Here is a 12,911-nt window from a genome sequence, read left to right on the forward strand (position 1 = left end):
TAATTTTAATAACTTAAAAAGATGACTAATTATTATGGATGATTTTTCATACATATATTTTTATTACATAATTAAATATATTTTATCACCATACTTAATAAACATGAAATTTCGTAATTTTGTTTAATGTCATAAATCACAAATATTAAAGAATTTTTCATTTTTTATACAAGGGCGCATACTTTATTCATGTGTTTATTTTCATGTCTTGTTCATCAAATTATTCCAATTTTTTTGCAAGATCCTCAAAACACAATCAATATATCACCATTTGAAATTGATATATCCATCATCAAGGTAATTAAAATTGGACCGGAGATTAAACCGATATAGGATTCGACTGAAGTTCAACCGATTATACTTAAATATAGCTTTTATGATTTATAAATAATATATAAATTTCTAGTAAAAAGAATAAATAATATAAAATAATAAAGAAAATTTAAAAACTATTATTTTATAATATTTAATTTTCATTTTAGCATGAGATTTGATTTGTAGAAAAAAATGATTTATTAAATTATGACATGCATAAGCGAAAAAGAAAAAAAATATTTAATTTTATTTATTTTCGATAAAAAAATCCGTAATTTTTTTTCGTTGATTTTTATGTTTTAGATAATACTATATATTGTATAGTTGGTTTTTATGATTTAGATATTACTAGCATAATAAGAATAATAAGAATAGTGAAGTGGTTTTAGTAATTGTACTTGGGCCTAAAAAATGTAATTTAGCACAAACTCAGTTAGTAATATAACTTAACCCTAAATTCGTTAATGGATTCAAGAGATGCCTCTCCTTATTCATCTTACATATTTCGCGGCTACGAATACAAAAGAAGTCTTCTATTTCTATTTTCCTTTTCATTTTCATTCCGTAGCAGTATCTAAACTTCCATTTCAAGTTTCTACCCATTTTCATGGAAACAAACAAACACTAAAAAATATCAATTATTTTAATTAGATTTAAAATAAATGGAGTCCAGCCGGAGTAACCAGCTAGACCATCGGGTACGCCTGGTTAGCTGGTTTTTCGCTGATTTTTCAGCATTTTCTCGGTTTTTGGACATCCCGGTTTGTAAATAGTTTAGGACTGGAAACAGGTCCAGTTTGCGGTTTAACCAGTTGAATCGGTCGGTCCGGTCTAGTTTTTATTACCTTGTTCATCATCGTGGCTTGAATTGAAAGAAAACATCAAAAGATTGCAAGTTGATTCAAGTACTTTGACCTAAAAAGTTAACATTTCAAGTATATGGTCAAAAAGATGTAACTCCTTCATACTTCAACATTTTTAGTGCTTCTTTTTGCAAATGACTCTCTTCACAAGTAAGAGATAATTATGCATAGAAAGTCATCAAAGATGGTGAAACATTAGAGGTTATTTTGTGGATTCACGTAAGTTTAGTCCAATTTCCCAAGACCAGAACTCATTCATTTTTCAACCTTTTAACGTGGTTCTTTTTACTATGAACTCTTTGTGATTTACTTTACAAGTTTCCTTCAAGAGTCAAAGACTGAATTGCTTATAAGGCCATAAAAGATTTGAAAAATTTATGGGTCATTTTGAAGGACTTTTACTTAGAAAATTTTCTAAGTGTCAAGACAGTTTTTTGTGCCATTTTCAATTGATCATAAATTTTTCCACAAGCATCCAAATGGAACCTTTCTTGGCTCATTGTAGTCTTTGCCATGAAGAGAGTACAGTGGAAAATGAATGAGGTCATAAAACCTCTTGAGCAAGTGGATACGTGTGTTCAAACATGGCGACTTGAAATCTGAAAATTCACCATGATTAAAATTTTGTTTCACTTAATTATCAATTATAAGCTCAATTACCACATGATTTGCACTCTAGTCATATTTAGCAAGTGCCCAAAGATGAAAACGACCTTTAAACACTTCTAATTGTTGTGTTTTGATGGATTGCGAGTCACACTTTTCTCACTTCAAGGGTGCACACGAATTCAATCAAACTATGATCATTTCACCCTTTCATCATTCCATCATCATCTGTTATAAATAGAGACTCATTCTCCTTCATTTGATAAGCTTTTGAGAGCTAGAAAACCTTGTAGAAGCTTGAACTTTCTTCAAAATTTTGTGAGATCGTATTTGTGATTTAAGCCATCTCCACTCAAACTCTTGATCCATACAGCTTCCTTGACATCTCCTGAATCTAACACAACAATTCCTAAGCTTAAGGTGCACTGAATCGAGCTAACCAAGTCCAGTTTCAGAGTAAAATCTCCACACTTTGTTTAGGTAGATTAAAGCATCATTTTGAGCAAAATAAAACACTGAGATGTAGGCCTTTTCAAGCTGAAGCTAATTGTATCCTTGGTTGCTTTAAATTGTTCCATTTACATAGTTTATTTTTAAAAAATTGTTTTGAGTTTCTTTTGGTTTTTCACCAAATACACATCACACACTTTGAATAAATTTTCTTGGCGCACATGGTTGAGAAGACGATGAAGAGATCGATCTAATGGTATAAGTCTCAACTTCTATGATTCCAAAATGAGAATCACGCATTTTTGGTTTGAATCAGGTGGCTGGAGGTTGAAGATGATGAGGTGTCATCATCTAACCAATGATAGAGCGTCAAATGTTTTATTTTTCTGTGGAGCTTGCATTTTGGACATTGTGTGTTGCGTTTCAGGATTTCCATGGTGCATCATCACCTCTGAACCATTAGATCACACCACATCATTTAATGAACTCGATCCTGCGTTCCTTGTTTTTTCTAGTTTATTATCTTTTTCTAATTTTTCATCCTCATTTAAATTTCGGATGAGAAACAAGAATTATTTGAAAATTCGAATTTGAGTTTGGGAGAAATAGAAACTGTCTTTGATCCATACCATTGCCATGTCTACATGAACCACATCATAATATGATGGAAGCTAATTAGAGGTGTACATGGATTGGGTTGGGCCAGGTTTGACCTACCCCGTTACCTAACCCGTTCAAACTTTAATGGATTGGGTTCATCGTCTAACCCGTAATTTCATTATCAAAACCGACTCAAACCGACCCATTCATTTATAGATTGGGTTGAGTTGGGTTCATGGGTTGTGTTTCAAATTAAAAAAAATCAATTTAAAAATATTTGTAACACAATTCAATACATTTATACTCATTTCTAACACCCAAAATAGATGAAGCACGTCATATAATATCTAATAATATTCATCAACATGACATAACGCTTGATAATAGTATAAAATTCCCCAAGAAACAATATTTTTAAAAAATACCTAAGTTGGAAAAGATACAAAAGAAAATAATAAACAACATAGTCTTAGAATTACGTAAATTCATTGATCTACTAGTAGTATTGGTGGAGAATAAATTTTTGTTTGACATCAATGAGTTGGGTCAACGGGTTTGTGAATTGCAAAACTCAAATCCAACTCATTAGTAGAGTTTGACCTAACTCATCTTTACAAAACCGGTTGGTAAGGTGAGGAGTGTCACTCTATATATACTCTTTTAATACTTTATCTCCAATCAATCAATGTGGGACAAGTAGAGGTTGACCTAACTCATCCTTACTAAACCGGTTGGTAAGGTGAGGAGTGTCACTCTTTATATACTCTTTCAATGCTCTATCTCCAACCAATGTGGAACTTTAAGATCTTTCTAATACTCATGAAGACCCTAAAGCTAATTAAAGGTTATCACATACACATAAACAAAAGAAAGATAGGAATGAATGAAAGTATAGAAAAGGCCACTAATGACGTTGCTTCCAATTATAAAACCAATACGCGCGGGGTATTGAAAACGATATGAATAATTTTGGAACTTACACCCTTTTTCTTTGGAATCAAAGTATAGACAGGCCCACAAAGTTTACACACATCAATTAAAATTTAACAAATTAATTAACAATATATACCCACTGATTAATCAATGATCCCAAAGGTCTAGTGATTATTAATAATTATTTTTGTTTTCTTTGAAGAGCAATCCTTCTTTTAATTGGCACTCATGGATATGCTGCTATCTTGATAATAGACTTATTGCTCGTGTGGTGGGATCATAGTTTGGATCTTAATAATCATTTGAAAAGGTGTGAATTGATGATAGCATTCGGCTTAATTATTCAATTAGTGTAAGTAAAACATCTTATTCACAAAATCTTAATACAAATCCATCTAGCTAACTCTTGAGATCTTTGTAACTCATGTGATTTAGATTGATATGGATATCAAGATTAATATTTGATTAAAACACTTAAACATAATCAACCTTGATTAATTCATACATCGAAAAGAGTCACACGTATGTGATATTTTAATAATTAATTTGCTAATATTAATCAATGTATTATGTAGGAACAAAATTAGTCATTTTCTTTATTTAGAGATTAATTTCCTTAACATTTCGTTTGCAACTTCTTTTCATGAATGGTGTCACCAATTATTTGTTCGAAGTTGAGAGTTAGTTGTCTTTTAGTTTGAGGCAGGCACTTCAATCATTTCCATGATGGAGTCATTTAAACCTCTCTTATGATTATCTTAATCATAACATAGCAACAAATAATTTTATTTTTATTTCTTTTCAAAGTTTCAAGTTTAGTATCTTTTCTAGTATCAAATTAATACCCCTTTGTTTTCAAATATTTTTCAAATTAAATAAGATTATACTATATTAAATTAATATAGCCTGTCTTAAACAATTTAAAAATTATATTTATAATAAAAAATTATATAATTAAAAAACGATCTTTAATTTAAAATTTAAACAAAATAAAAAAATTATTTGTCGACACTGTCTCAGGTCACGACCATAAATTTTTTCTAGGACGTTGTTTGTGAATTTTTCCTCGCGAAAAATTTCTCTCACATCGATTCCTTTTCACTTTCTTAATATTTTACTACCAAATAGTCAAAATATATCTCTTGATATTTTGTTGTCAAATAGTCAAATATATATATATATATATATATATATATATATATATATATATATATATATATATATATATATATATATATATATATATATATATAAATCTCAAAATTCAAGTTCTAAGTAAGTTTTCATCTAATCTACTTCTATTTTCTACTTTAATTCTCAAAGTTTCATTTTCTCTCGATTTTTTTAATGGCAAAATAATCTATTATAAGGGGTGAAAATCACAAAAGTACAAAAACAATAATCACAAAGCACAAAAAGTGTCTAAAGGACTTCCTAAGAAACAAATGAAATACATTAAAAGAATAATCAAAAAATTGTCCAACAAACACAACGTCCAAAGGTGAACCTACAGATAAAGGTTTAAGCAACTAAAAATCAACCTCGTTGAAAACTAGCTAGATTTCATATTGTCAAATCTGCAATCAATAAATCAGAATCCATCAAGAGAGCACCAAAATTACAAGCCAATACTTATCTTAGAATCAAGGTAAACACTCTATCTTATTAGTACAGATAAAAGATAGGATTCTGAAGGCAATCAGAGAAAGTGCAAGAGTTCACCCATGATCTACCTAAAAACTACTTTTAAGCAAAAAAATAAAATAAAAATACTCTTCTCCTCCACCTTTTTTTATTGTTTTTATAACTCCTTTAAAGATGATATCATTATGAACTTTTTCAAATGGATCATACTACAATGTGCAATTCATAAGAAAGTCATCCATATACTTAAACTTGCCCCTAAAGAAAAAAGACTAAAAAAAGAAACTCAGGTTCTTCGGGAATAACTACCTGCCACCCTGTCAACTAAAATATCATATACCACAAAGACATAGCTAGCTCACAAGTAAAAAAAGGTGGGAAATTGATTCATCCAAGTCCGCACATAAGGGACAAGATATCCAACTAGAATTAATAATCACCCCTCGTTTAGGAAAGTTCTCTCTAGAAGAGAGTATGTCTTGCAAAAGTTGTTAGGAGAAGACCAAGATCTTATAAGGAGCTCAATTAGTCCATAGAAGAGAGAAAGGCGAACTCCCAGCTAGAAGAGAAGTTGAAGTAGATATAGAAAAAATCTTCTAAATATGGTAAGCAGAGGCAACTGAGAAAACATCGTCTCTAGAATGCTTCAAAATTCACTTATCTATATCTAGGAAAAGAGTGATGTCTCGAAGTTGAGAGAGACGGTCCTCGTACACAAGTATCTCCATGAGAAAATGGTCTTCGCTACCTAAGATTCCAAACCATGTTCCCATTAACCACCAAACTGATATTTCCTACCAATCCATCAGACCGAATAGAATTAGAGAATAAACCAACGAACTTAGTTTTTAAGGGAATGAAACCTAACTCAGGGTCCTTCTAAAAAGAAGTTTGGATGTTCGACCAAACTCCCTTAAGGATACCGTACAAACTAGTATGAGATATCCTTTTCCACCAAGAAGAAATAGAACAAAAACTTGTTGCCCTTCCCTGCAAAGAGAGAAAACGATTGGAGCACCATATCTAGCTACAAAAATAACACTCTAAAGCCCTAAGGCACATGTAAGCAACCTTCACCGCTATTTCACCAAAAGGCTAGATTAACCAACCGCAGGTCCCTAAATCCTAATGCCCCCTCATCTCTACTCTTTGGCTTACAAACATCATCCGACTTAATCTTGTATATCTTTGAAGCTTCTTTCACCCCTCTCAAAAAAACCTTCTTTGTAATCTAACAAGTTTCTTCCAAACTTTTACATGTATCTTAAAAACGACAAGAAGAACACAAGGATATCATTAAGCACCAAAAATAAGAAAAACCACTTTGTCACCCAAACTAATATGTATATGCTTTCAAGAATGAATCCTCTTTTCCAATAAATTGATTTAAGGGTATGAAGTAGATTCAAGCTGAGAAATCTCGATTAATTTATCATCAGATCAACTTTAAATTTTATTTTATTTAGTATTTCGATCTTTGATTGTTAAATTTTTATTTTCTCTTGACGCTTATTTTTTTCTATTTATTTTGATGATATATAGGGTTTAATGCATGGTGTTCAATTATAACTATGTAGAATTGTGTTAATTAATTGAATGGTTAATTTTTTTATTTCACTACTCTATCACAATGTTAACTTCACGTATAAGCTTTATGAATCAGTTTGTGATAGTTCTGGTGCTTGTGTTTTTTAATTCAATATTATTGTGTTTGCTTTTGTAGATACAAGTTTGAAGTTTTTGAAGAAAAACACATCAAAGAACAACATTTCATGACTCAAATTTTTTTAATACTGTAAGTAAATAAATGAGTTTAGTATAAAATATTCATTTTAAAATTGCTTCAAACTCTAGATACTTAATTTTTAGAAGATGCTAAGTATAAGCCAAATTTTTAAAAATATAATTGTGTGATTTATGAGTCACAATATTCCTATATGAGATTGCATAAAAAAAGTTGAAAAGGACAAATGAAATGGTTGATTTCATAATCCAATCAAGAAATTAATTGAAAAGAAGGAAAGTTTTTAGGTATGGCAGGGAAAGAGAAAACCCCAAACAAACAACAAACAAAACAGACATAGGGACAAGAGCATATGCAATTTGAACATTTAATTAACAGGATGAAATCAACGACCATGATATTTATTAACTGTGGAACCTGCAACAACGTGGGTTGCAGAGAACAATATGCTCAGAATTCAGACTATTATTTCATCACTCTAATCATTTACAAGTATATATTCCCCACTTCATTTCACATTACTTTAATCAATTTAGATTTATATTTTAAATTTTGTTTTTTTTTTGCCGACGTGCTAATGTCTTAATGATTTTGTTTAAGTATTCTAGATGAAAATTATTTTAATTCTCAATAGAGTATTTGATGTGCCATAGTTTCCTAGTAATTTTAAGAAATTAAATTCGAATTTAACTGAAATAATTGTAAAGTGACAAATTTTTATTTTAATTAATGAATATTTCTTCCTAAAACATTTTTTTTAATTTTGAAAAGTAATATATCATATTTTTTTAATAAAATATAACTAAGTTTTAATTTGTATTTAGTTTCTACAAATATATCATTTTTTATTTCAGTTTTTATAAATATTTAATTATTTTATTTTGGTATTTGTCTTTTATTTTAGTCTTTATAAAATTGATTTATATTAAAATTAAATTTATGTAGTAGATTGAATATTTAATTCTAGTCTTTATATTATTATTATTATTAATATAATTTAAATAAATGTTTTACTTATTATATAGATTAATTTTATCTTATAATAATTTTGCATAAATTAAAACAAAGGAAAATTTTTTTTTTGAATAAAGGTGATATAATAAAATAAAAAAGAGATACACAAAAACGAGAGGGGGATTAGATCAAAACCCTCTCAAGGACCAATAAATATGGAAAAGCTCATCTCCAACCTATTTTTTACAAAACCACTTCTAATAGCTAGAGGGATGATATCAAAAAGAGTAAGAGAAGGAACCGTGCGACCAAGTCCAGCAAAAAAGTCAGCACAAGAGTTACTTTCTCGAAAGATATGAGTAATCACAAAAGACATGTTCCCTATAATACTTTTACACTTTAACCACCTATTTCTAAGCTGCCAAGGAACCAAAGTATCATTTGAAAAAGCTTGGACCACAATAGAAGAATCATTCTCAATCCAAAGCTTCAACGATGCTCTATCTCTAGCTAGCTCAGTGGCTCTAAAAACGGTGGAGAATTCTGCATCTAAGGAATATAATTAGGATCTGAAGTAGACTCGGCAAAAGCTAAAAAAAAGTTACCGAGAGAGTTTATGAAAATACCACCACAACCACTAGCATTGTTATCATAACAACCATCACAATTATATTTAACCCAATCCAAAAAATTATATATATATATATATATATATATATATATATATATATATATATATATATATATATATATATCAATTACATATTTAAATTATTAAACAATATTATCTTTAAAATACTATATCTTTAAAGTTTAAGATTTAGTGCTTCGATTATTATAATAAGTTTTTTTATATCAAGTTGAGTTGAGTCATTTGTCATAAATATCATGGATACAAAGTTAACTTTTTTGTTAAAAGTTTAATCAAAAGACTTAATTTAATTAACATGAATTTTTTTATGAGAATAAACCCTAACAAAATTCAATTATAAAATTAATAATTTAGTTAAAGAGCTAAAAACTTCAACTAAAAAGTGTTAGTTAGATGGCCGTAAATTGTTAGTTCAACTTTCAATCTCTTGATAATATTTTTTTACTATAAAAAAATTAATTAAACCTTTAATAATTTTTTAAAAACATTATTAATATATGTACTATTTTTACTGAATAGATCTACACCCCATCGATTAAGGAGCAAACTTGTACAAACATGGCTGGTTGGAATTCGTTCTCTAGTGATTGTGTAAGAATCTGATAGTGCATGTCCTTCACTTTTTTATAATAGATATGGATAGATTCTGCTTTACCTTGATTCATTTTCTATATACAAAACTAAAAAACAAAAACACAGAAGAGCCTCATACATATACATATATAGATTAATTTGGACGGCTATGTCTTATTGTCTATCTTTTGCTCCAGCTCTTATTCTGACACTCTAATATCTCATTTGACTCGGTTAAACATGCATGGTTTGAACATCAATCAGTTATCTTTGGTTTTGATATTAAAGATTTGTAATGTGCACAATCAAATTAATTTTGTATTATGTGGAAGTACTATATTCTGTTATCATATTAATAAATCTCATGGTTTTTTGTGTGTGTGTGTGTAAGCTCATTGTATTTTATTTGATCAACATAGGAATTATATTTGTTTTCTTTTTCTTTTATAATTATAATCTAATAATATTATGAGATATAGTTAGACATTTGTTTTGAAGAGTGGAGATGTTCCTGAAGTCATGGAGTGTTTGATGATAGTTTATAGATTGTAATAATTTTTATATGATGTTATTTTCTAATTGTTATTATTGTATTTTTTTTATTATGGAGTTTCCATGTTTTTGTGTTGGGAATATGCTTATAGTATATGAGTTTTTGGTTTGATATAGAAATATAGGTTCTTAAATATAGGTTCTTAGTATGCTTGGTGGTTGAAAAGTGGCGGAATTAAAATGCATTTTTGCAAAACGAGTCATGTTGTATAGTGTAAATAAATAATAAAATACTGGTAAATTTAGTAAAAATGTTTCTTAGGTAGTGGTAAATGTATGATTAATTTTGGGTATGTAAATGGCTTTGATTCTCGTATTGTAAGGATCGAATTTGAGACGTCATACTAGCATAATATGTTAAATGTTTAAGGGTCTAATATTGAATTGGATAAGAATGACATGGTTTATGTCTTGTATTTAATATAGACATGAAGGCAACATGATAATTGTACATACAAACATTATCATGGAAATGTTTTGTCATATCACATGAAATTTTCGTGACTTGGATAGTAGTTATGTGTTGCTAGATACTATTCATTGTTTATTATATTAAATGTGCAGTTTAATATAATTCTCAATGTCACAAGGACCTACAAGGTTACACACATAAGGATAAATTGATGAGAAATATAATGAATTAATAAAATGCGGAACGCCGTAAGGTACAATGTACTTAAGTGGAATACGAAATACCGTAAGGTACAATGTGATTAAATGAATTGTAGAACATTATAAGGTACGGAATACCGTAAGGTATCGTGTACTTAGTGGATACAATACACCATAAAGTACAGTGCACTTAAGTGAAGTTTTTCAGCTTGCAGTCCACAAAAGTGGTTTTATAAATAAAACCCTTATGTAGAAGCTTTTACACTTGATGAAAGTCAGTTTTGAAGCCTAGATGTATTCTCTCTATCACACACACACACACACACACACACACACACACTCTCTCTCTCTCTCTCTCTCTCTCTCTCTCTCTCTCACTCTCTCTCTCAATGTCTTCATTTAAAATAGCTAGCATTGAGCTTGAAGGCACTTTATTCACGTGGAATGAATATAATCGTTTTTCTTCGTTCTATGCTTGTGACCGTTCTTTTGATTTTTCATCAAAGGTGTTAATCACCACAAGAGTTAAATTTTTTATTACTGATCATGCATGTTCATTCATAAGGATCAACTTAAGGGAAATTTTTGTTTTCTGATGTGTTTTATATCGCGATTTCCCTTCAGTGTGCATGTACTCTTCCCTCCACCAAGTTAATACGGAAACCAAGAGAGGATCGATTTTAAGACCAGTGACAAACAGAACTGAACCATATCCAAGAGGAAACTCCATAGATAGAAGGAACAACAATGTTGTCTATTGGAACGAAAACTAACGTCCCAATATTTTTTAATAACTTACAAGATGGAAAGTCGGGGAAAAAGAAAAATATGTAATTTCAATCATCCATGATAAATGGAAAGTACGACCGTAAGAATAAACCCATGTCAAGATGAGGTCCTCACAACTTCATCACCCGGCCCAAAAATCCAAATCTAGTGACCTCAGACAATCAAGGCTATCGCATCCCCCCTCGATGGACAGAGGAATATATGGGACATGTATTTTGAACCTAAAATGTGCAGTTATACCCCCAGGTAACAACAGAGATGTTATTTCACGTGTTGTAACAGTTAAACATATGTCGTGCTTAGATCTAATGGCACTTGCTAATTTCCTCCAAATGTATGTTTTTCCGGTACCCCTATAACCATGTAGGAAGAAAACTCTGCCTTTTTGATCGGTGACGGCGGACATAATTTTTCCATAGATTTTGCGTTGCTCATCTTTACAAAGACATTAGAAAAAGGTAGAATGTAAGGTTGATGGCTCAATTAAATGTTAAATAAAAGTTTAGGGAAAAACTTGTTAGAGCATTGTGAAGTGATTGAAAATCATCCTTCATGGTTTAAATGTCGTAACTGTGTTCTTCATATATGAGACGATTTCTAATTGATGTAGAACATATCTGTTCAGATATGGCATTTGTTTGAAGTCTGTAAGACTTCTGTGATTGGCTTGTAGTAGTTTTTCAATCTCAATTAACGTGAGATTTTTAATTTCATTGTCACTCAACACCTGATCTTCTCCAAATCAGCACATGTGAATATTTGTGGTTAGCATATCAAAAGAGGAATTAGAGGCAGGACAAAAATGGAGGATAGTGTAACACCCTTCTAAACCCCGCGTAAATTTATAAAATAATTTTCAGAGTAAAACATGAAAACAAGGGTGCCACAATTCAATTTAAAACAAATCATCATAAATCAATTGTCATGCTTCACTTAGGAACGAATCATCAATTTAACAAAATCATGTTTATACACAACGGAATATTCATCATACGGATAAGCATAACATCACCTATGCAATATCCCACAAAATTAATACAATAACAACACAATAGAGTAACATCATAGACTCTAAACTAGCGTTCCCCAGTGTTACAATATCAGAGCATGACACCGACGCTATACTTAAACAAACTGGCCTATGAGCTATCCTCACCAAAGCCACAAGCCGCTATTCGCCAATCTGAAAATGTCAACAGTAAGGGTGAGTCTCATCACAGTTAACAAATGTTATTGCATCTTAAATAACAACACATCATAGTTATATTATTCACCCAATTTTATCATATTCAGATTGTCAAGAAGTACTTATCAACACACAACACAATAGAATACATCACCAAAAGGCAACACCATAACAATTACACCATCATCAAATATTATAACATTGGACAATCTTCCATTCATGTTATAATTATACACAACAACCTAATGCAAATGCAACTATATGCATGTGGTACCAAACATGGGATAACCCATCTCACCGATCCACCACCATAAAGATTCGGCTACTTCTCTCACCAATTCCACACAATGGGAATTAGCTACCGCTGTCCCACCACCATAAGGGATACAGCCCACAACATGATTATGAAATGCATGTATCAACCATAACATGCTCACC

This window comes from Vicia villosa, linkage group LG2, assembly GCF_029867415.1.
Source record: "Vicia villosa cultivar HV-30 ecotype Madison, WI linkage group LG2, Vvil1.0, whole genome shotgun sequence".
NCBI lineage: Eukaryota > Viridiplantae > Streptophyta > Magnoliopsida > Fabales > Fabaceae > Vicia > Vicia villosa.